Source organism: Mirounga angustirostris, unplaced genomic scaffold (genome assembly GCF_029215605.1).
Source record: "Mirounga angustirostris isolate CCGP_5_RB_7025 unplaced genomic scaffold, mMirAng1.0.hap1 SCAF_1, whole genome shotgun sequence".
NCBI classification, from domain to species: Eukaryota; Metazoa; Chordata; class Mammalia; order Carnivora; family Phocidae; genus Mirounga; species Mirounga angustirostris.
The window spans coordinates 119,523,399-119,548,110 of record NW_026991709.1 but is presented as its reverse complement, the minus strand read 5'-3'; the positions used below and the strand labels follow the sequence as shown (position 1 = coordinate 119,548,110).

The following is a 24,712-nucleotide window of genomic DNA, read 5'->3' as shown; positions in this document are numbered from 1 at the left end:
CATTCTGAGGATTAAACAGGTTGCTATTTGTAGAATATGTTATGTGTTAGGGGCTGTGCTTATTATTCCTCACCCATTTTCTCATTTAAACTTACAACAATTCTTTGAGGTATGTGCTATTATAATCCTTGTTTAGCTGTGGAGAAGAATGCAATTTAGATAGACAAAGTAACTTGCCCAGTGTCCCAGAGCAAATAAGTAAGAGTCTAGATTCAAACCCAAGTCTGACCAGAGCCTAAGCTCTTAACTACTCTGCAAATGTTCCCTAGATTGCCAGAGTGTAAGAATCCCCTGAGGCCCAAAGTAAAAATATAGATCTCCATACCTCACCCCAGACCCAGTGAATCCTCTCTCTGGTGGGACCTAGGAATCTGTATTTTTGCAAGGACCCCAGATGACTCTTATTAGAAAGTCTGGAAAGCACAGCATAAGCTCTACCCATATGTATCTATACAACTCCCACTAAGGACAGCCCTCTCTGTTTAAATAATGGGTGCTGCATGACAGTTCGTGGAAAACCAGACGGGCACATGTATAATTAATTCTGCAAAATGTTTTCATTCCATTTATAAAGATAAGCGTGGGCATTCTGGGAGCACAGAGGAGGGACAGTCAGCTCACGGGGAGGAATTCTCAAAAGAATCAGTGCTTGAGCTGAATCTCAAAAGAAATACAGAAGTTATTCTGTAAAGGCAGTAAAGGCATTCCAGGTCAAACTCACAGCATAGGCAAAGGTACAGAGCCATAGCAATATGCCTTTGTGCTCAGGGGACCCTATGTTCAGGGAACATATGTAGTTAGGTAGCCAGAAATCTGGCAGAGACATAGATGAGGCCCAGGCCTGCAGGGCCACTGACCTTGGTTTCACATGGCCCACGCCTATCTCTTGCTGTTTCACACACTGCAAATACCAGAACTCTCGTGGAAAGAAGGCCTACATTTTTACATCTTTTCTTCCTCTCTCACGGTCGGCTTCATGGGAAGTTGGTGGACGATGCTTCAGTACCCCGCCTCCCCATCCCAAGTCAGGCCCTTCTTTCACCCCCTTTCTTGTCTAAGAAAACCACAATTACAGGAAACTCTCAATCAAATCTCACCATAGGACCCTATGCTATCACCAATGCCATGGTGTTTCCTTCTAACTCGAAATCGATGGGATTAACAGGCTGTGGCTACTTTTTACTACTCTTAAGCAAAACTCATCCAAGACCTGTGTACTCATTCCCGGGAGATAAGGCAAATGCAACACCGAAAAGGAGCATGTAATGTTGACACAGTCTAGTGTCAACATCCCCCTTTGTCTAGTGTTAAAGGAAGTGGCAGTTTTTGTCAATTGAATATCAATAGTTGCACAAAATTTCTGCCCCAAAAAAGCAATAAGGAGAGTGCCAGCCCCTCCCAGCTTTAAGATGATTGTCCAGGAGTGCTGGCAGAGACTCACAGCAGAGAGCAGATACCCACTCTGCTGCCCACCTGCAGACCAAGAGCAGTACCAGCAAACCTTTACACAGCACTTACTCCATAACAGGCGCTGTTCTAAGTATTCCACATCGTAGCTCACTCATCCCTTCAACAATCCTATGAGGTAGGTGTACGTGTAAGTACTTCTATTTTACAGGTAAAGAAATGGACACACAGAGATTAAGTGACTGGCTCAATGCCACACACTAGCAAGTGGCAGAGCTGGGATTTGAGCCCAGAGTCTCTACTCTGAGGCCCTGAACCCATCAGGTAAGTGATCACCTGGCAGTCTGAATGACAGCCAGTTATGACTTGACTTGGCTATAGGTCCGTTAGCTTTCTAAATGGTCAGAATATGTGATGTGGCTGAGAGAAGGGAGGTCTGAAGCCCCTACTGAAAGGTGAGTGACTGGCACACACCAGAGCAGAGCTTTTGTTCTTTAACAAGGGAAAGCAGGAGGCTAAAGGGATGAAAGGAATAAAGGGGTTTGCGGTATGATCCAGAGAGTCTGAAAAGATTTGGAGTTGAGTGTGGGAGGGAACGAAGGTCTGAACAGGCCTACTGAAGTCACCCCCACATGGGTAGGCTGGCATCTGCGCCCACCATGGCTGCATTCACCCCAGCTGCCTATATGGGATTCTGTGGTGCTCAATTTAACTGAATTCCATTCAAGTTTACTGTGCACCCACTATGTATTAGAGACTTTATTATGTTTTATGAATAAGGCCTGGGACATAGTACTCCTAAAGCTCAGGACCCAGTGGGAGAAAACAGACATAGCAATCAATGGCACTTGTTTATAGTAACAAAATATTGGAAATGAAATAAATGTCCATGAATAGGGGATCAATAAAATACGGTGCCTCCATGGAGTCCTAGCTGCTGCAGAAAAGGATAAAGATGCTTTCGATGTCGTGGTATGGGAAGGGATCCATGATCTATTAAATGAAAAAGCAAGGTACAGAAGACAATATGTTACCTTTCACATAAAAATGGAGAGAAATGAGAGTGTATGTTAATGTTTGCTTATCTAAGCCCAAAGACCCTCCGGAAGGACACCCAGAAATCTAGTAACAGTGGTTGTTCCTATGGTTGAAGTTGGAACATGGGGAGACTGGGCAGGGCTCATGGTAGAAAGGAGAGTTTCACTTGTTTATTTTTATTTTATAACTGAATTTTAGAACTATTCAAAAAACTGAATTAAAAAATAGATGTCATTACAGCCAAGTCTTAGCACTGCCTCCCCACATGAAGACTGCCCCTGTTCTTTCTTCCTTTTCCATCACCCCCCAGTGCTGGGTCCCTGAAAGATGATCATAAACAGCAGTGAGGAGAAACAGTAAACAGGAGCTTGCCCTTCTCCCTGTATGAGAGGTCGGATTCCCATCACTCTGACACCCTGGAGCAACGGTCAGTCTGAAATAGTGGTGTGCTGGCTCCCTCAAAACCATCCCCGCAGCTCCTTCCTCATTAACCTCCTGGCCCTGTCAGCAGCGTAAGAGGATGATTTCAAGGCAAACCCTCAGAGCCTGCTGGACTCTCAAAGGCAAAAGAGGACGCTGAAGGCCATGCTCAGCTAAATACTTTTGCTTCTTGCCTCTTTCCTCTTTAATTACAGCATAATTTGCATTTATATGATTTCATTCTGCCATTTTGTGGGCAGCGTTGATGATGATCAACACTCCATAACTTCCTATCATAGTTGGAGAGTCAGGAGGGCAGCTGCCATCTCCGATAAAATCCTTTCCAATTAAACAGTTCATTGGACATGTCATGGTTTGGGGTTCTCGTTATCCTCTGATGTGCACGTCTCATGGATATTTCTTTACACCCATCACCATAATAAGGTCTTAGTGCAGAAGACGCTCAGAATATTATGCTCCTCCACTGAGTGACTGTAATGACATTGACTTGAAAATGGGCCTCCTTAAACCTGCACAAGAAACAGAACTACCTTAACTGGATCGTTCTGAGCTTTACTTTGCCAGGTCTTGTAGCTGAGTGGTATCAGACGCTACACATGAGGAAACACGCCAAAGATATTGACGAAACGATGCCAGATCACTAACAGGATACACCTACAGAAGGCAAATGTGTCTGAAGTTTTCTCCAATTAACACACTAACTGGAGGTCCCTGCTTTGAATGGTGGTTCACCTGGCTGATGTGATTCACCTATCTGGCATGGCTTACCTGGCCGGCTCACCTGGTTGAAAATACAAAATCAACTGTTTATCTACAACAAAAATGCCAGGATCAAAATTCACCAAAATTTAGTAATTATAGTTATCTCTGGGTGGTCTAATTACTGGTGCATTGTTATTTTCCTCTTAATTCTTTTTTGTGCTTCCCAAATTGTTGGGTTTGTTTTTTTGTTTTTTTTTGTTTTGTTTTTTTGACCATTCAGCACATTTTATCTTTATAATAAAATATTTTAAATAATATTTATCACTATAAAAGGGAGAAATGAACAAATTAAAAATGTTGTTTATTTACAACTGACTGTACAGCCATAACCATGACAAAGGGAAAGGGAAATAAACACCAAGAGATACCTTGAAGAGTGTCTGATTTGATCTTGTACCTTTAGGGCCACCTAACAAGCCTATCTTCATCATTCCTCCCCTCCACCCCATCCAACAACTATAAACTTCACGTGCACCAATGCTGATCAGCAACCACCCATGACCATTTCACTGTTCCAGAACCACTTCTGTTTCTTTCACATCCAGCCTGACTCTTGATTGTCAGTTCACACCCCCTTTTACATTCCTTCCCCTATACCATAGTCTTGGTGTTGATTTTGGCTTTGACTCAGACACTGGTCTCTGGTTCTTTCTACCTGAGACCACTGCAAGAAGCCCCTCCTAGTACTGCCCCCATGGTTGACACTCTGCCTTTTATAGGTGAGATTTTGCCAAATGGCTTGAGTCATGCTGTCTGGGGACCATAATTAGTAAACTGCTTAGTCAGAAAAAAAGGCATAAATGCAGCTTTTCTTAACTTCTTCCTCCAAACACTCATTATGACTCTTCTTTAAACTTGAGGCCTCAGTGAGGATTACCACAAGAAAGTGTTGCCTCAGGAGAAATTCCAGGGAGAGACTGAAAAGTTTGTGAGGGTTAGACATGTCAATTGCTTTAGGGTCCACCAACCCTGGGGCTACCCCTCTCCCTGGACTAAATGATACTTCAATTATTTTTAATTCGGATAATATTAAAGTTTTCAAAACTCTAGGCAACAGAGACTGGCCAAAGGGTATCACATGCCTTTCGATTCTGTCAAATGCAAAATCCAAACAATATCTTGCTATAACCTGCATCCTGCCCAACCATTTCCTTAAATAGCAGAATATTCCCTGATCTAAAAGTTCTTGACCCCAGATCTGACGTTTCTCTCTTAGTGACAGAAGCCAGTAACAAAGGGGTTACCTACAATCTACAGTTGAAGCCCCATAAGCCCAAGCAAATTGTTCCAGGAAAAGGTGGACTTGAATGACATGACCTTTTGTATTACTTTTTCTGGGCAAAAATTGTGGGTTCAAGACAAACTCCAGTTGCAACTTTCTTTTGCTTTACTTGGGAGTCAAAGGAACACATTTCTCTTTAATTTATTTATTACTTTCTGTAGAGCAATAAAAACCAAATACAAATTCCTTTTGATATAAACTTTGATATAAACATTTATATCAAATGGTTAAATAGGTAGGATTTCTAACAAAAGAGCTTTAGACAAGAGAACGAGAATGACGTCTTCTTCCCCCAGTGTGGACATGCAGCAAACTTTCCGAGCTAGGGTACAATAGCTTTGGTCTACGGTATCTAAGGACAAGAGTTTAAAATTATTAATACTAGGAGCACCTGAGTGGCTCAGTCGGTTGAGCATCCAACTGTTGATTTCAGCTCAGGCCATGATCTCAGGGTCATGGGATCGAGCCCTGCATAGGTCTCCACACTCAGGGGACGGAGTCGGCTTGAGATTCTCTCTCTCTCCCTCTGCCCCCACACTCTCTCTCTAAAATAAATAAATTTTTAAAATAAAATAAAATTATGAATACTATATGTTCTTATAAGGAAAAATCATAGATAGCCATACCAGGAGTTTTAGGCCCCATTCTGGGGGTCAACTAAAGAGCTCACATAATACTAGCAATAGCCTTTGGCTACTACTAGCACAAACCGCCATTTACACCTCAGGAGCTGTCGTGAAAAATCTCATCTTTCTAAAGCATTTGGTAGCAAATGACATACATGGTATGTTCCAAAAACAAATATAAATTTGCTTATAAATGATCAAGGAAATCAATCTAGTCCTTTTTGTGGAAATCAGGCCCCCCTATTTCTGTGTGGCACACTCTACTCAGGGTCCCACTCATGGGTATGTTCTGTTCACCAGCAGAAACACAAATCAAGGCACTCAACTCTCAGGCCCTAGCAACGTCTCTAAAATCACAGTTGTCCGAAAATTCCAGTGCCAACCAAAATGAATTAGGTCTACCTCAACACTCTTTCCCACTGGTTACAGCTAAAAATTCAGACAAAATACAAAAAGCAACCACTTGCAGACTCTGAAAAGTTGACAAAACTAAGTAGATTAGGGAAGGGAGCCAACATTTAAAGAGTGATCCACATCAGGGGATGAGTTCCCTAACTTTTCTTCTGACTTTGACCAAGGGGTGGTCCCAGAGCAGAACTGTGCAGCAGACAGGGATCCTAAAACAGAAAGAGAAAACCAGAGCAGAGGACCCAGGAAAGGGTCCCTGGGAGCTAAAATAGTATGGAGATCGCTTCTCGGCCTTTTGGCTAAGATCAAGTGTAAAATAGTATGGAGAAAATCTTAAGAGAAGAGAGTGTTGGAGAAGAGGATTGCTTTATTCTGTTGCAAGTCCCAGGGTCACCTCTAAGCTATACATGCACAAAGATCAAACCAAAGCACATAGCAAAGACTGAAATCTAAACTTCAGTATCACCCACTGCCCATGTTCCAGAGAGGCACATGCCTGGAATAGATCCAAAGCAGCTTAACAAGAGCTTTGAAAACCAGATTAACATTGGAACCACTGCCCCCAGATGACAAGAGAGAACTTGCCGTTTGCACCCAGTCAGACTGATTGCCTGCTAAAACAATGAAATCAATATTCTCCAGAGAATTTAAAAGGACTCAAAGATTCACAATGTAGTGTTTCAAATGTCCAAAATACAATTAAAAAGTATTCAACATACTAAGAATTGGGACAATGTGACCACTTCTCAAGAGAAAAATCCAATCAACAGATGCCAGGTCTGATATGATCCAGATGTTGGAATCATCAGAAAAATACTTTAAAAGAACCATTATAAACATGCTCCATGACATAAAGGTAAACACTCTTGAAATGAAATGGAAAGGTAGACATTCTTAGCAGAAAAATAAAAACTATTTTTAAAATGGTGTTATACTTAACTAATGAATCATTGAACACTACATCAAAAACTAATTATGTACTATACAGTGGCTAACTGAACATAAAAAAATGCTAATAAGAAAAAAATATATATTTACACATTTTAATGTATTTTTGCCTGTGCATTATACTGCAATAAAATGGTTAAAGCATGAAAAAATGGAAATTTTAGAACTAAAAAAGATAGGGGCGCCTGGGTGGCTCAGTTGGTTAGGCGACTGCCTTCGACTCAGGTCATGATCCTGGAGTCCTGGGATCAAGTCCCGCATCGGGCTCCCTGCTCGGCGGGGAGTCTGCTTCTCCCTCTGACCCTCCTCCCTCTCATGCTCTCTGTCTCTCATTCTCTCTCTCTCAAATAAATAAATAAAATCTTTAAAAAAAAAAAAAAGAACTAAAAAAGATAATATGAATATGTGAAATTTAAAAGTCCCTGAATGAGCTCAGAAGCAGAGTGAAGATGACAGAAAAAAGAATCAACAAACGTAAAAATAGATCAATTGAGATTACCTGATCCAAACAACCAAAAAATAAAATACCTTAAAAAATGAATATGGTCTCAGGAACCTATGAGACAGTAGCAGAAGGTCTAACATTTATAACATCAGAGTGCCAGAATTAGAAGAGAAAGAGATTAGTGCAGAAAAAAAAATTTGAAGAATTAATGACCAAAAACTTACTAAATTTTGTGAAATATATGGAAACAAATCTCTCCCTATGAATGGGCACAGGATGGAAAGATATTTATGGTCCATGTGAATGCTCACCAAAGAACATCCATTAGAGAGGAAACTCTTCATCACATAGACAAGATTAAATGTTCTGTGGATATGAATCACCCCAATGTTAGCTCAATAGACGTACAAACTGGGCATGTTGGCAGAGATGGCGCTCTAAATAGGCTCAACAACATAGACTCCCCCTCACCAAGGCTGACTTAGTTACTGCTATTACCAAAGGTCTAACTCAGCCCAACCCTGAGGCCCTGGTATGGCACAGTTCCCTAAGGGGACTAGCCAGCCACCCGGTGGCAAGTTGATTACATTGCATCCATTTCATCATTGAGTGGGAGCAGTATGTCCTCACTAGACTAGGTATATATTTGGATATAAATTAGTCTTCTCTAACTGTGATACTTCTGCCAATTTGGCAGTTTCTTAAAAAAGGAAATATACTTTTACCATATGATTCAGCAATTGCACTCCTTGGTATTTACCCAGAGGAACTGAAAACACGTCCACACAAAACCTGCACATAGATGTTTATAGCAGCTATATTCATATTTGCCAAAACTTGAAAGCAACCAAGATGTCCTTAGCAGATGAAGGGATAAATAAACTGGTATATCCAGACAATGGAATATTATTTGGTGCTACAAGAAATGAGCTATCAAGCCATGAAAAGACATGGAGGAAGCATAAATACATCTCACTAAGTAGAAAAGGCCTATCTTAAAAGATCATATACTATATGGTTATAACTCTATGACATTCTGGAAAAGGAAAATCTGTGGAGATGATAAAAAGATTAGTGGTTGCCAAGAGTTCGGAGGGAGGAAAAGATGAATAGGAGGAGGGCATAGGATTTTTAGGGTAGCAAAACTACTCTGTATCATACTGTGTCATGGCGGATACATGTCTTTACATATTCGTCCAAACTCAGAGAATATACAATACAACTGAGAATGAACCCCAATGTAAAATATAGACTTTGGGTGATAAGGATGTATCAGTGCATATCCACAGTAGCTGCAGAGGCAGGCCTAGGGAGAACAGGAGAAGTGAGCCCGAGATAGAAAAGGACAGAGTGAAAATTCTTCCCTCCCATTAACCAGTGGCATCACCACATGTGCCCTCACTCACCTCAACTTAAAATACTTCCTTCTTCACCCCCTTACCCAGGTAGATATGGGATCCTGGTGCATCTTCCATCCTGATATCTCTGGCACCTCTGTCTTCCTTGCTTTTTCATTACCACTTCTCCTGGTCAAGACCGTATCAACTTATGCCTGAGCCCTGTAGAACCTGCTATGCCATGTCCCCAGCACTAGGTCCTCACACTTCTGTGCACAATGACTGTCTTGAGTTAGGTTTCCTAGAGCCTAATACAGGGATTCTTGTTCAAGTGGTTTATTGGAAGCATACTCTCAAAGAAGGGAGATGAGGAATGCAGGATGACGCAAAGGAAGGAACTAAGCTAGGATATGGTCTAAGCTTGATCCTGATCCCTAATTTCAAGGGCACCAACATGAAAAAGAGATTTGTGCAGGGCACCAACGGCATCCACTACAATGACCCTCCCAACAACCCTACTTGACTTCATCATGTCTTTGATTAAAACTGTCAGATGACGCCAACTGCACTGGGCTGGGATGAGGACATATGGCCCTAACTCTCCATCTTCATGTAAGACCACCATGGTCTCAGCCAAATCAGATCAACCTCCTAATATCTGTCTCTGTCTCCTCTCTCTGTGTATCTCTTACTGACAGAGGTAAAGTAGGCTAGTGAGTGGAAGCAATCATCCAGATAATTCCATTTCCTAAGCCATTCATTTTAGAGTGATCCAAACCACCTTGTGTGGGGTTGATCAAACAAAGCTGATGAGAGCATCCCCTCCTCTACCACTTTGACTCTGAAGATGCTGTCACTGAGGCCCTGTTTTCTTGCTTCTAGCCTGATGGACTTGGAGAAGGTGGCCTGACACATGAATGGACCCATCAGGCTGCCAGGCATGACATCCCAGCCCGATATTCTTTTATCCCACATGTCTAATTGGGCTTCATCATGATCACAGCCTTCTCAGGAGGATGGGAGCTAATGCAGTCTGATGGAAATCAGAAGGTACTGTCAGCTTCCATCTCTGGGGCCTCAGGACCATGTCAACATGCCAATCCTAGACCAAGGCCACAGCCTTGCACAGGGGCATCGTGCTGAAAGCAGACAGTTTTGGCCATGCAGAGCCATCATTTAGACATGTCAGCATGCCATGCAGAAAAGTGCAGGTACCCTGCATCAGGAGGGACACACCTGTCTGCTGGGCTGCCCATTCAGCCCAGTATCTCTGGCATCAAATGCCTACATAGCACTGCCCAAATTTTAACAATCACAGCTTCCCTTTTATAAAGTGTATTTCTAGAATCCTTGTGCCATATCATGCAGTGGGTGCTATTCCCTTTTCACAGGGTGGAAACCTGAGACTTGGGGAGATGAAGCCACCTACTAGCTCCCCTAGGAATGGAGATTCACATTCAATCCTATTTTTTTCTTCTCACCATTCTACACTTGAGAAAAGAAAACACAATGGAAGAGGAAACGGAAAGGCTCAGACGAGAAGAGCTAGGTCCATGTGATTCTTCTTAGCCCAGGCAAGAAGGAGGCAATGTAACGGGGTTTTAATGGCCCCATCTCTGCCTTTCCACATTGTTCTTCATGAAGTGGGGATGAGAGAGGGTGTCTTTGTACAACTTTGGGGTCCAGGGAAGGAAGGCTGGGGGATGCCTGCCACAGGAAGGGGAAAAAAGCACAAAGTGTGGGATGTGCCTCAGTGTTTTCACGGGGCCGAAGCTGGAGGAGAGCACAACAGGCAAACAGGGTAGCAGAAGGCATTCGAAGCAGTGCCAGACAGGAAGGAGCATGGAGGGAAAAGCACAAGTCTTTGATGGGGGCTGGCAGGACTTCCAGAAGGGGAGATACTGCCCACTGTTCCTTTCCCATCACCAAGCACAGCACCTGGCATATACAAGAGAATAAATGAGTAAATGAAGGGAGAATTCTGTGGATACAGATAAAGATGTAGTTGCTGGAAGATATCCTGCTGATAGCCAACCCCATTTATCACAGCACTTACCAGAGAAGATTCTTCTCCAGACAAGACGGAACTGGGGTTGTCACTCCCCTAAAGCAGCAGGCCTGTTCTGCAAGTCAGGGCTCAGGCCAGCTGCTTGCTCTGGAGTCCTGTCGGTTGCCTCCTACCACCCTTAATGAGATGTGATTGCTGAAGGGAAGCAGCTAATTGCATGATGTTTTATTAATCCTTTCTCCATGAAATATTAATTGTGAGCCTTCACAAATACAAAGATCTGTCTGCTTTTTAATGGCTCGGGTTTGCAGTCTCTCCAGATGACTCTCTGAGAGTTTCCTGTTGGGGGACGATGGTGACAAACATGATGCCAGATCATGTAAAAGGATCACAGCTGACAGCCCAAAACAGGATGTCAAAAACACTTCCCTCCGTGAGCTGCTCTGCCCAGCAGCCAGGCCTCTGCCCATGGTTCATGAAAAATACTTGGTGCCCTGCAATGAATGTCCAAATACCTAGCCCACCGTGGGCCAAAAAGAAGTAGGACACCTGCAAGAGGAAGCTATGAGCACCAGCATAGTAAAGATTATGTTGTGACACTTAGCTCTTCCTTCCTCTCTTCTCACTGAGATTTGTTCAACCTGGGAGGGAAAGCATCAAAGAGAAACATGAACGTTAAGCCAGATGTGTGAATTCTGAAGGTGGTGGTTCCCAGAAGCAGGACAAAAGAGACTAGATTCCAGGGAGGGACTGGGACAGCTGCAAGCAGCTTTATGAGGAGCTTCAGCCCACTTCCCACCTATTCCTGGAAGGCTACAGAGGGATACTTGCTAGCCTGGGCCAGGACCCAAGCATGTATCTCCCCAAAGGGGTTTCTGCATGAGTGGAAGAAGTAGGAATGGCCACTCTCCTAAACTATCCCTGAAGCCAAGACCGAGCCCCAGACACAGAGGCTAGTTCCACAGAAATAGGACAGACGGTTCCAGGGCCATGTGAGAGGATGCCCAGCTTGGCAAAAGGATCCCTGGGATATACCTTCAGGAGCCAAGGGGAGGAAGCCTACCTCTCTGACAGGCTCCCAAGAGATGGAGGGGCCCTAAAGTGCACTCAGCACTGTCACCAAGACAACTAGTAAAGCCCTTAGCAATGGCTAAAGCCAGCTTGAAGCAGAGTAGTGTCTGTGACACTAACCATGGCAGACATGGAGGAAGCTAAGGAGGGAGACTTCAGCTCTCCAAATCTCTCCCCGTCCCCAAACCCCCGATGAAATGCACTTGGGGGATGGGGGGTCAGCGTAGGACCAAAGCACATACCCCCTCCTCAATCTAAAAAGGCAGGGCCATAGCTCTAACCTGCACCAGAGAAAGAGAAGAATCTGTCCAAAAAGATTGAGATCAAAGTTTTTAAAATAATAAATAGGAATAAGCTTTGACTTCTAGAATGAATAGAACCTGCAAGTGCTAGAATAGGACAAAGACCATGTTTACAGATTCAAAAAGGGACAAGGGGCACTCCAAGAAGTAGATTTCCTTGATAGGCCAAGTGTGGTCCACAGACCAGCAACCCTGGCTTGTTAGAAAGGCAGAATTCCTGCCCCTGGCCCAAACCAGCTGAACCAGAATCTGCATTTTAACATGGTGATTCATAAACACAGGAAAGTTGGAGAATCACAGGTACAGTTGGATAAAATAAAACAATGGATGTTTGTATCTCAGTAAATTGAGATTCCTCAATGAATTGATTACATTAGACAAGATCTGTTTCTGTTGCTTGGGATCAAAAACCTTAAGCTGAAAAAGAAATCGTCACTTGTTACTATGAATAACGTGCCTCCCAGGATCAGGCCTTCTCAAGGTAATAAGGGGAAGAAGTTGGTCTTAGAGAATATTGAAGCTGTCTTTGAGCCTTTCTTTTTTTTTTTTAATTTAATTTTATTATATTATGTTAGTCACCATACATCATTAGTTTTTTTGGGTTTTTTTTATTCTTATGTTAATCCCCATACATTACATCATTAGTTTTAGATGAAGTGTTCCATGATTCATTGTTTGTGCATAACACCCAGGGCTCCATGCAGTACGTGCCCTCCTTAATACCCATCACCGGGCTAAGCCATCCCCCCAACCCCTCCCCTCTAAAACCCTCAGTTTGTTTCTCAGAGTCCATAGTCTCTCATGGTTCATCTCTCCCTCCGATTTCTCCCCTTTCATTTTTCCCTTCCTTCTAATGTCCTCCATGCTATTCCTTATGTTCCACAAATAAGTGAAACCATATGATAATTGACTTTCTCTGCCTGACTTATTTCACTTAGCATAATCTCCTCCAGTCCCATCCCTGTTGATGTAAAAGTTGGGTATTCATCCTTTCTGATGGCTGAGTAATATTCCATTGTATATATGGACCACATCTTCTTTATCCATTCATCTGTTGAAGGGCATCTCGGCTCTTTCCACAGTTCGGTTATTGCGGACATTGCTGCTATGAACATTGGGGTTCATATGGCCCTTCTTTTCACTATATCTGAGCCTTTCTAATGTCCAGTGCTTTCATCCTATGGCTCCCCAGGTCAGAGCACATTCCAGACCCCACCCACCCAGGGTCACCACAGGGCCACAAGGATGTAATTGCACAACTCTGGAGTGCCATGGTCTGAATCAACATGGCAGCCCTCTTCACCCTCCTGGAAGCCTGATCTCCCTAACACTGACCTTTGTAAAAACCAAAGAGTAAAATCTATATCAGAATTAGACCACAAAATTGCATTTCTCAGCTCAGATTTCTCTCCCATACGGAGCTGCCAACACCCCAAACTCCCTTTGCAGCATCCCCCCAGGGTATCTCACGCCTGTGCATGAAGTCTCCTCAGTCACCCTTTGGAGTCCACCATGTTGCTTTTCTCTACTCTGGTTCCGTGCGGTGCTCCCTGTAGACACAGAGCACAGCAGTGTGCTCAGTGGAGCTGCACCGGAGGGCTTTAATGTTTTTTAATTGATGCATAATTAATATGCCATGTTATGTTAGTTTTGACTGAAGGTACCTCTCCCTGTAACCTGGGCACAGGCCTGCAGGGGAGAGGCCAGAGGACAATCCTAATTGTAGATCCCAGGGTGTTCCCCAATCACTCCCATTCATTTCAAAGGATGCATTGTTTTCTTAAAATACATATTTGGGGGCAGGTGCACCATTGTTATTCAGCAACCAACCACATTGCCTGACACAGGATAGATGCTCAACCAATGCTTATTGAATGAATAAATAGAAAACTGAATTTGTTAAATAAATAACTTCCCACTTTCAGCAAATCTCAACCACTCTTAGCCTTGGTTTCTATATCTGTATAATGGAGATTAGAGTATCTAACCGAGACAGTTGTCAGGAAGCTAACCCCTGTCTATAAAAATGCCTAGCACAGGACTTTGAACCAAGTAGACTTTCAAAAATATTTGTTTCCTTATTACTTATGTTAATGTTGGTGAAGTGGTATCAGTTGCAAATCTTACGTAGTGTTCATTAAATGCCAAGTAAGACCTAAAGAAGCACTTTTCTCTTACTTTGTCTGATAAGCACTTTTCTTGGTCTGCTTGATGCGACAGAATGTCACTTCCTCTCTGATGCCTTCTCCAGCCATAGCACCTTTCTTTGGTACCATTGGCCCTGCCTTCTCTGTGTTACCTTGGCACTTTATGAGGACCTCTACTAAAGCACTTAACCCCATTCTCTATACCCAGTCCTTTATGATCATGACCTTCTGAGGGCAGAGCCTTGTCCTTCACACCTTTGCAGGTGCCACACTTGAATGAATGGTTGAATAAATGAATGAATAAACAAATGGTCTCAGTTCTCTTCTCTGCTCTCCACTAGCTTTTTATGTTGAAAAACATACATATTCATTTTGAACATGTGCTCTGAAATCTGACAATCCTGAACTTGAACCCAAGTTGGGCAAATTTCTTAACTGCTCCATACCTCCACTTCTTCATTTGTAATGTTAGGGTTAATAACACCCAACTCTCAAAAAGGTTCCAGGCATTCGGTTATATTGTATATGTTAAGTGGTTAAAACAGTGTTGATCATTTATTAAATGCTCCATCAATTGAAACTATTATTCATACCTGGTGTACTAATGTGCATTTAGATGTGAATGGTAAATGAATGCTCAATTTGCTTTCATCCCTAGAGCATTTATTAAAGTTCACCTCAAGTATCCTAAATTAAATATATTTGCCCAATCTTTACAAATAAATCAGGAATAGTGAAAATATAGGTAGTTAGATTATTTTGGAACTCAGAAACCTTGGGGAAACATGATCCATGAATGTCATTAACATTTCTTTAGGCTGGGGGGTGCCTGGGTGGCTCAGATGGTTAAGCGTCTGCCTTCAGCTCAGGTCATGACCTCAGGGTCCTAGGATCAAGTCCCTGCTTCTCCCTCTGCCTGCCGCTCCCCCTGCTTGTACTCTCCCTCTCTCTCTCTCTCTGGCAAAAAATAAATAAAATCCTTAAAAAAAAAAAAAAACATTTCTTTAGGCTGGCAATAGCATTAATATACCCACCAACAAACATTTTCAAAGCCTCTATCACACCATTTAGGGGGAGCTGAGAGGAGGTGAACGATGTATACAAAGAGGCAGGCAGTGTGATGTTCAACTTCAAGGTGGCTGGGAATATAAAATCAGTGCCAATAGAGTCAATTCACATTTCAAGAACACACAGCCACCGCCTCCTCTGGGTTCCCATAGCAAGAGTACATACGTCAATTATAGTGCATGTTTAAAAATAATTTTTAAATCATATTAACCAACATTTATCTAGCACTTAGCATATACCGAGCACTGTTCTGAGCAATTCTTTTATCTCTTTAACCTTCTCATCAACCCTCAGAGGTAGGTATTATTATTATATTTCATTTTATAGGTAGAAAAACAGTGGGACAGAGAGGTCAAGTCACTTCCCAAGATCTCAGCTAATAAATGGCACAGCCGGGATACATGCTCTCAGCCCTGGGTCTTCCTGCCTCCACCTAGCAGCTACCACTTCTGATCAACACTAATAGTGGTGATGATGAAGATGAAAATGACAGATGACAAATTCTTCATAGGCAGACAAGTCTTACGGATGAATTTTAGATATCTTCAGCATGAAATGATAACTATGCCTCCATTCTATACATCATTAAAATTATGGTACTCAGTGAAAATCATAAAATGTTCATGTATGCTGAAAATTAAAATAGCTTTTCTCTAGAAATGATAATTGCAAAATTCTGGAGGAGTTCATTCTAGCTGAACCTTTTGCAACGTTTTTCTACCACACTGCTTGTCTGTTTTGGTGCTTCCCAGCTCTGACGGTAGGGTCCAGGCCCATCACTGCTATTTCCCCAGAGCCCAGTTGAGGGCCTCGCATGTTCCTTCTCTAGAAGAGTTGACTGAATGAATGTTTAACTATGTTTCAGGCTCTAACTGGGTTGCTAGGTAAAATGCAGGGTGCCTCGTTAAACTTGAATTTCAGATAAACAACTAATCATTGTTTAATGTAAGTATGTCCCATATAATATTTAACTGACATGCTGTATTTTTGTTAGCTCAATCTGTAACTCTACCCTCTAGATATAAGAGGAATTCAGGCAAGGGAGAGTGAGCATGGCTTGGAGCCGAGGAAGCGGCTGTCATGGAAGAAACAGAAGTTGAGCTGTTGCTGGAAGGAAGCATAAAGTACACTGTTAATGGTAACCCCTGGAGTTGTGCAACCCAGTGACCCTGAGAGATGGAAGGCATTTCTGGTTAAAGGCTGAGAGACTGAAATGAGCATGGCAGGATGGTGGACAGTGAGGAGAACAGCTGCTCGGAACACATACACTCCAACATTTCCAAACAACTTCCATTCCCCCATTGCCCATATTCCTCCATACTCCCCCCACCATCAAGCCTTTGACTGTGCAGTCACTCTGCCTGGAATTCCGTCCCCTTCTCTCTGCCTGGCCACCTCCTTGTGCACTAAAAATTCTGTTGTGTCAGCTGACTCATCTCTGCCCCAAATCCTTGTGTCCCTTTTAACAAACCACTCAATGCTTGCATGATTTTCCTGTAATCTTCCAGCATGCCTCCACCAATAGTTAAAGGAAAAAGAGGGAGAATTATGTGATGACTATATGTGGCCATCACTTGGGTCCAGCCTGCCCATGTGAAGTCCCCTGAGCCTGATATAACCCTGCTCTCCAGACATGAAGCTGACAGCAATGGGCTTCAATACCATCTTGAAACTCCTTCTTCAAAAATGTGCCATGCAAGGGTTTAATAAGCCCGAGATCTAATTTACTCAGTTAAACACTGTCCAGAACCACTCTGACTGGGCCATTTTTAAATTCATGACTGCTCCACCAAAGTCTTTAGTGCTGCCTGACAATCATGTCTCACAACCTGGTCCATGCTCTCCCACTCTCCTAGACAGCTACCTCTCCTCTCTTCTCTCCCCACACTGGCATCTCCCCATCCTCAATTGTATGTGAGAACCCAGCTTCTCGCTGCACTGAGAGAATGAAAGTGGTCAGAAGAGACTTGCTGAGTAACCTCCCGCAGCCCCTGCCACCTGCCCTGCTGTTGCAGAAGTGAGCTGCCCCCACTCCTGGCCACTTGTTCACAGGATCCCATGTCCTCTCCCCTGCTCAGCATGGCTCTGGCAGCTGTCACTCTCCTGTGCTATCGTCATCGTTTTCCCTCTCTACTGGATCATTCCCATGAGCATACACACATGCTGCTTTTCTTCCACTTGGAAATATCCTTCCTTGACCCCACTTCCCCCGCCAGCTGTAGCCTCATTTCTCTGTCATGTGCACTGCCCCTCCCTGCCCCAACCACATCTCCCTCTTCCACCCAGCAAGTTACCATCATCTCCCGCCTGGACAATTGCAATAGTCTCCTAATTGATCTCCCTTCTGCTCTTGCCCCTCTACTATCAGATCTCCACATTGCAGCCAGATGGATCTGCTTAAATGTAAATCTTGCATGGGACGAGACTCTACTTCATGCAGCCCACAAGTACCCTCACAACCTCACCCATCACTGCTCTCTTTCCAGAGCTCTAGCCACCTGGCCTTTCTACAGTCCCCGCAAACAGCCCTCACACACATCTTCCATGGAAGCCATTGCTCTAGTTGCTCCCTCTGCCTAGAATGCTGTCCCCACTCTCAGCCACCCAGATAGCCACAGGACACACTCCTTCAATTCATAGTTTTTGTTCAAATGTCACCTTAACAGAGAAGCCCAAACTACCCTATTTAAAATAGTCCACATTCACACACATACAAAAACATACATTCTATCGTCTTACTCTTCTCCTTTTTCCCTAATACCCAATATATTATATATTTTTATTTATTTATTCATCATCTGCTCATTCTGACTAGAATGTAAGCTCTATGAGATCAGGTCCTTTGCCCATTTGGTTTACAGTTGTTTGATTTACAGAGCCTGGAACACTGTTTAAACCATAGAACTACTCAAGAAATATTTACTGATTGAATAAATAAATTGACATCCTCTGTGTGATGGTAGTGGCAGCCAACAACAACCTAAAACCTTACGTGCCTGACAGCTCCCCGGATCAGATGGGATAGCCCTCAACAGCCTTAGAGAGGGTTTAGAACATCTCCACTCTTACTTTCAGGTCTCGGCTTATATGTCATTTCTTTTCTGACATTTCTTTTCATTTCTCCTCTCAATAAGATGAAGTACCTGGGCTATCTGCTCCCATAGCATCCTATATTTCTCATTTCAAGATACTTGTCACATCATATTGTACTTTTGTCTTCCTTATAAGATTATATTTTCTGAAGATGCACATGGAATTCTCCAATAAAAACCTGTTGAATGAATGGATGAATGAAGTTGAGTGGATAGTGTGTGACCACAAAGTTGTAGCTAAGAGAACTGAGCTTAGAATCAAGGAAGCAGAAGAATTGAAAGGAGCAGGGATGGATTGATAAGCTTGAAGTCTTTCATAATAAGAAATGAGAAAGGGAAGGAGGGAGAGAGGAGCGAAAGAGGGAGGGAAAGAGACAGGAAAGAGGGAGGGAGGAAAGAAATCTGTTTAGTGTCCCTGCCAGGAGTCAGCAAACTAACTTTGGCCTAGCAGTGTCTGCACATACAAACTAGCTGGCATCATCAGGTCAAATGACCTTCTCCAAGTAGCCTACAGCATCTATATATCTAACTTATCAAATTCACTTTTCCACGTGCCATTCTGATGAGATGTTCCTATGAGAATTCACTTTCTCTCAGCAAGGTACCCCAAAAAGGAATGGGATTGACTGATGACAGAGGGAATGTGGAAGGGTGTGGAGGCGCATAGAAAGACTCTTGCACATTCTGTAGTTCTGCAGGCCACCTGCAAGTCCCCTCTTATACTCATTCACTGCCAATCTAACCTCATTTCTCTCCTGTGATCAATACCCTCAAACTGGGGAAAATGCAGCCTGTCTCATCTCACTAAAGCCTTCCCACCAACAAGATCTGGCATAGGCCTACCCTCTATGGAGACCTTCCAGACTAATCCAGCCATACACATCTCTCCTTTCTCTGACCTTGTCAGCATTTATTTTGAAATATGTTCTATGAATAATTTCTTAGTATATCCTATTGGTATGAATATAATTAGTGTTAGATAAACAACAGCAATTAGTATCAACATCACATAATTAAAATTAATATGGCTTTTCTCCCCAACTAAACAGTAGGCTCATCAATGATCATATCATATATTTTCCTTCTTTTGAACCCTCAGAGAACTTACTCCAGGGCTGAACAAAACTAAGTACCCAGAAAATACTTCTTTAAGCCTGTCTTGTTTAAAGTTATTGTAAAATAAAACCAAGGAGTCACAGCAATGGTTTCCCTGTTGTAAGTAAAAGGATGCTATCTCAAAGATGTCTTTAAGATGCTGTCTGTTGCCCTGGCCCTATCTGAGGAGTGCATGGTTTATTCCAGGAGAGAAGCCATAATGGATGGAAGGTACGTTTCTGCTGAGTTAAGGGTTATCATGTTCCCTGCATCCAGGCGCCAGATTGATGGGATATGCCTCTATGATTTATAATACACTAATCTCACTGGAGAGTGAAGCACAATTAATCTTAGAATCTTGCAGCTTGCACTTAACAACTTTAGAACCTTTCCTGTGTACTTGGACTGCATAGCAAACGTCTGCGCCTCCCCCACATGCTAGGACAACTGGGCATTGAGAACACAAAAACACCCTTCTCTGTAAGGCAATGGAATGCTATGGCAAATGTTTTCCTTAGACTTCCCATGATTTTTCCAAACAAAAGAGTTTATATGATGGTGGCCTTTTAAATTAGAGTTACAATGTTCAACTATAATAATATCATTAAGCATATATAAAATCAAAACTACTGGGGCGCCTGGGTGGCTCAGTCGTTAAGCGTCTGCCTTCGGCTCAGGTCATGATCCCAGGGTCCTGGGATCGAGCCCCGCATCGGGCTCCCTGCTCCACGGGAAGCCTGCTTCTCCCTCTCCCACTCCCCCTGCTTGTGTTCCCTCTCTCGCTGTGTCTCTCTCTGTCAAATAAATAAATTTTTTTAAAAATCTTTAAAAATAAATAAATAAATAAATAAATAATCAAAACTACAAAAACACCTGATGTGTCAGCAATGTAACTATTCAACTTCCTTTTCCTTTTGTTTTATGTCCCTTCCAAATGTCAGTAAACTGACTTTGGTCCTACCAGTATCCACACACACAACCCAGCTGGCAAAATCTTGTCAACTGATCTTCTCTGTGTAGCCTATAGCACCTGCCTATCCAGCTGTATTGTATTATTCACTTTTCCATCTGCCATTTTGATGAGCTTTTCCCACAAGAATTCTCTTCGTCTAGGAGTGGGGCTGCTAAGATCCAAGAAACAAGGGATTCCCAAGCAACTAAAGCAGGTATTACAAAGGTCTGTGCACTAAGTATCACTTTACTCATGGGAGAGTCCCTCGTGTCATACCCAAAGTATATTTACCTTTATTTTATATACCTTGTATAGTTCTAGCAACATATATATGTATAATATATATGTTATAATATATACTTATTTATATTTATAATATTTATATATTATGTTTATATAAATATATATACTTTCTACAATTACAGCCACTTTTGTTGTCTAAATTCTGAGCCTTCATCAAATTCAAAGAAGGGTATGATAGGCAGACACAGTAACAGCTATAAGAAAAGGCACCTAAAGAAACCTACTCACTGGGCGCATGGGTGGCTCAGTTGGTTAAGCGCCTGCCTTCACCTCAGGTCGTGATCCCGGAGTCCCGGGATCGAGTCCCACATCGGGCTCCCTGCCCGGCAGGGAGCCTGCTTCTCCCTCTGACCCTATCCCCTCTCATGCTGTTTCTCTCTCTCTCTCTCTCTCTCTCTCTCTCTCTCTCTCTCTCTCAAATAAATAAATAAATAAAATCTTTAAAAAAAAAAAAAAAGAAATCTACTCACCAAAAAAAAGGGGGAAAAAAACTATACATGACAAAAAAAAACAAAAAACCCAAACATACATTTTGGAGCCTCTTTTTATGGAAATGAACACCTCCTTCAGTGAAATAGCCATGTTTTAGTACAATATAGTCATAATTACCCTTAGTATCCAATTATCCACGCAGAGTAGTTCTTGTAAGTTCCAAGAAAGCAAAAAATATGTTAGTGCTTAGAAAGACTTCCTTCCAAAATGGTTCAAATGGAAAAGTTTAGTGTCTGAAGTTTTTTTTGTTTTGTTTTGTTTTAAAGATTTTATTTATTTGAAGAGAGAGACACAGTGAGAGAGGGAACACAAGCAGGGGGAGTGGCAGAGGGAGAAGCAGGCCTCCTGCCGACGGGAGCCGGATGTGGGGCTCGATGTGGGGCTCGATCCCAGGACCCTGGGATCATGACCTGAGCCGAAGGCAGACGCTTAACGACTGAGCCACCCAGGCGCCCCTAGAGTCTGAAGTTTTAACTCAGATTTAGCAAAGGATGTATTCCTTAACATTCTGGATAGCAAAGGTTATGCAGGTTGTTCAAATCTATAATTTCATATATTACTAAGTTGGGGGAGTTGAAGCAAAGGTCTTCCAAAGACTTTCGAATATCAGTTCTTCAGCATTTCATGACAAGAAGAGTCCATGATGATAGATTATTGTAGGGACTTCTGTGGTAACATGGCTGCATGTATCAGCTTATTTGTCCATCCTCTCCATAAAATCATGTGAAAGGAGCAAAGAGAATGGAAAAAAATATCCACAAACTCCATTTTCAGTGAAACTAGAAGGCAAATATAATCTGCAGACTCCAAAATATGCTTTAAGGGTTGACAAAAGTAACTGAAATCAGACAGAAACCACATGGGAAGAAAGAGAAAAGAAAAAAACTGAGTTGTGAGAAAACTTAATGATGGCAAATCTCAAAAGTGCCAGCAGAGAGATAAAATTCCTGAAGGCAAGAACTCACCATAAACTGTATAAGCTACAGAACCCTATTTGCAGCAAAGTGCAGGAACCGAGGAAAGCAGAAACCACAGACAGAGTCCCCTTGGAATTTAGAATCTTAGAATCTTGTGGATGTACCTCCACACAAAGAATAACAGTCAAATCGTATTTCCAGAAATCAGTCTTTCTTTGAGAACAGCAAAGAAAGAGAATGTTTTGAGTTGTAATGCATTGCATCAGAAACCTTGTGTAATAAACGGACTGAAAAACTCAACACATTTAATGATAAGTGATTTTTTAAAAATAAATTGGCATAGCATCTATACCAAGTTACTGTAAGGTAAAAATTTAAAAAGAGTAGCAAAATGTGCCAAAAGATGAACTACATTCATCAAAAAAAAAAAAATTGCCATGAAACAAAAGAAAAAGTACATAAATATTTCACCGTGATTTTTAAAAAATCAATAAACCAACCATCCCTCTAAAAGAATACCACAAAATAGAAATGCCAGCATTCAGGGAACTTGTAACAAGAAAATAAGAGGAAAGGAACTGTGAGCTTGCAGAATCCTAGAAAGTAACCGACAAAAAGTAAAAAAAAAAAAAAAAAGCCACTGGAGAAATGAAGATAAAATTGGAATGTATATAAAACAGACTATACATTGTAGAAAAGATGTTGAAGGATATAAAGGACAGATGCAAAAAAGCAAGCAGGGTTAAATGAAACACAGATAGAATTAAAGGGGATTAGAGAGAAAATTAGAGATACAGCCACAACAGGCAAAAGGAATCCAACATACACATAATTATTTAGAGTCCATAAGGAAGAAAATAGGAACTGTGAAACTGAATATATTAAACAAAATTTGGGATGCATGGGTGGCTCAGTCAGTTAAGTGTGTGCCTTCAGCTCAGGTCATGATCCCGGGGTCCTGGGATCGAGCCCCGCATCGGGCTCCCTGCTCGGTGGGAAGCCTGCTTCTCCCTCTCCCGCTCCCCCCTGCTTGTGTTCCCTCTCTTGCTGTCTCTCTCTGTCAAAAAATAAATAAAATCTTTAAAAAAAAAACAAAACTATGAGACATATCCTGTAAGGTTGGAGAGAATGAAATAGAAAGAGAAAGAGGGGAGAGGAAGGCCAAAAGCACACAGGGAATAAGTTGGGAAGGGAGAATTAAGGAAGGGAAAGAATCTTTTGGGCATCCAGGCAAAGAGTTAAGACATTAAATAGGAGGAAATTCAGAAATGCCTCAGATTTCTCCAAAGCAACGTTCAAAAGATGATATAGTTAACATCTACAAGACAGCCAAAGAAAGACTTGTGAACCGAGGATTCTATATCCAGCAAAGAATGTCCTTGCAAAAGCAAACAAAGCTACTAACAATTTTGAAGTTTTAAACTTACATAATATTGTCCCATGAACTCTTCTTGAGGAATCTTCAAGAGATCAAATATCACCCAACCAAGAGATAACAGAGGAGACAAACTATAGCAAAAAGACAGGTGATGTGCATTATATACCACAACCACAAAATCAAGATTAAAGAAATCTGGGGATTGAGGTGACAGAATGCAAATGTTGTATGTCCTAAATACATAATGATACAACTAATAAAAAAATGGAAAAGGGGAGGGGTATAAAAGATGAAAAGTAGAGTAGTTTTGCAGATCATTGCATTTGTAAGAGTGGAAGCCAAAAAAAATATGATTCAAAGCTGACACACGAAGCAAGGAGTACCTGTAAACATTTTTAACAGGACGATGGTAAACACTAAGATCATGAAAATTGAGTGATGTAACAGAAGAGAGAAGGTAGGAAAATTAAGCATATTAACTTTGTCATTATTGATACAAAGGAACCAATCAGTACTGTCTCGAGAAATAAAGCATTAACAAATATAGTTATAAAGGGAGCTATGAGAACAAAAATACAAATCCTCCTGAAACTGCAATTATTTTAAGAGGGAAAGAGAACTCATTATGTAAAAACTTGCTAATAAACAGTTAAATAAAAACAGAACATAAAATCATATACCACACTAAGATCAAATCGCTGTCATATTAAACATGTAAAAAATGGAGCTTTGCGCAGTGGCAGTATTGTAGCCAATGAGGTTTATCCGAGGCGCAATTATTGCTAATTGAAAACTTAAACATGTAAAAAATGGGATTAACTTATTTATTTAAAATATATTTCGGATATGATCACAAAGCAAAGCTAAACCCTAAGTTATATAAAACAATAAACAAAGTGGTTCAGAAAAATTTTAAAGAAAAGGATGGGCAAAGGTATAACAGGAAAATGCAAACAATAAATAAGCAGAGGACATAACCTAAATATCACACAAGATTAAGTTCAGAGGATAAGGCATTAAACAATACAAAGAAAGATACTGTTTACAAGGCTAATGGGTACAACCTGCAATGAATATATTAACACTTATGAATACTTATGCAACAAGGAACATAGAAGCAACAAAAAATAGTAATTATAGCACTTACAAGGAGAAATAGCTTTAAAAAAACAGATTGGTGGTAGGAAGATTCT

General features: G+C 41.7%; 1 pseudogene; it reads left to right on the top strand.

Annotated features, from left to right (window-relative positions):
- The first annotated feature begins 24,244 nt into the window (after positions 1-24,244).
- LOC123834918 (U4 spliceosomal RNA) lies at positions 24,245-24,367 on the top strand (annotated as a pseudogene).
- Positions 24,368-24,712: the final 345 nt, after the last annotated feature.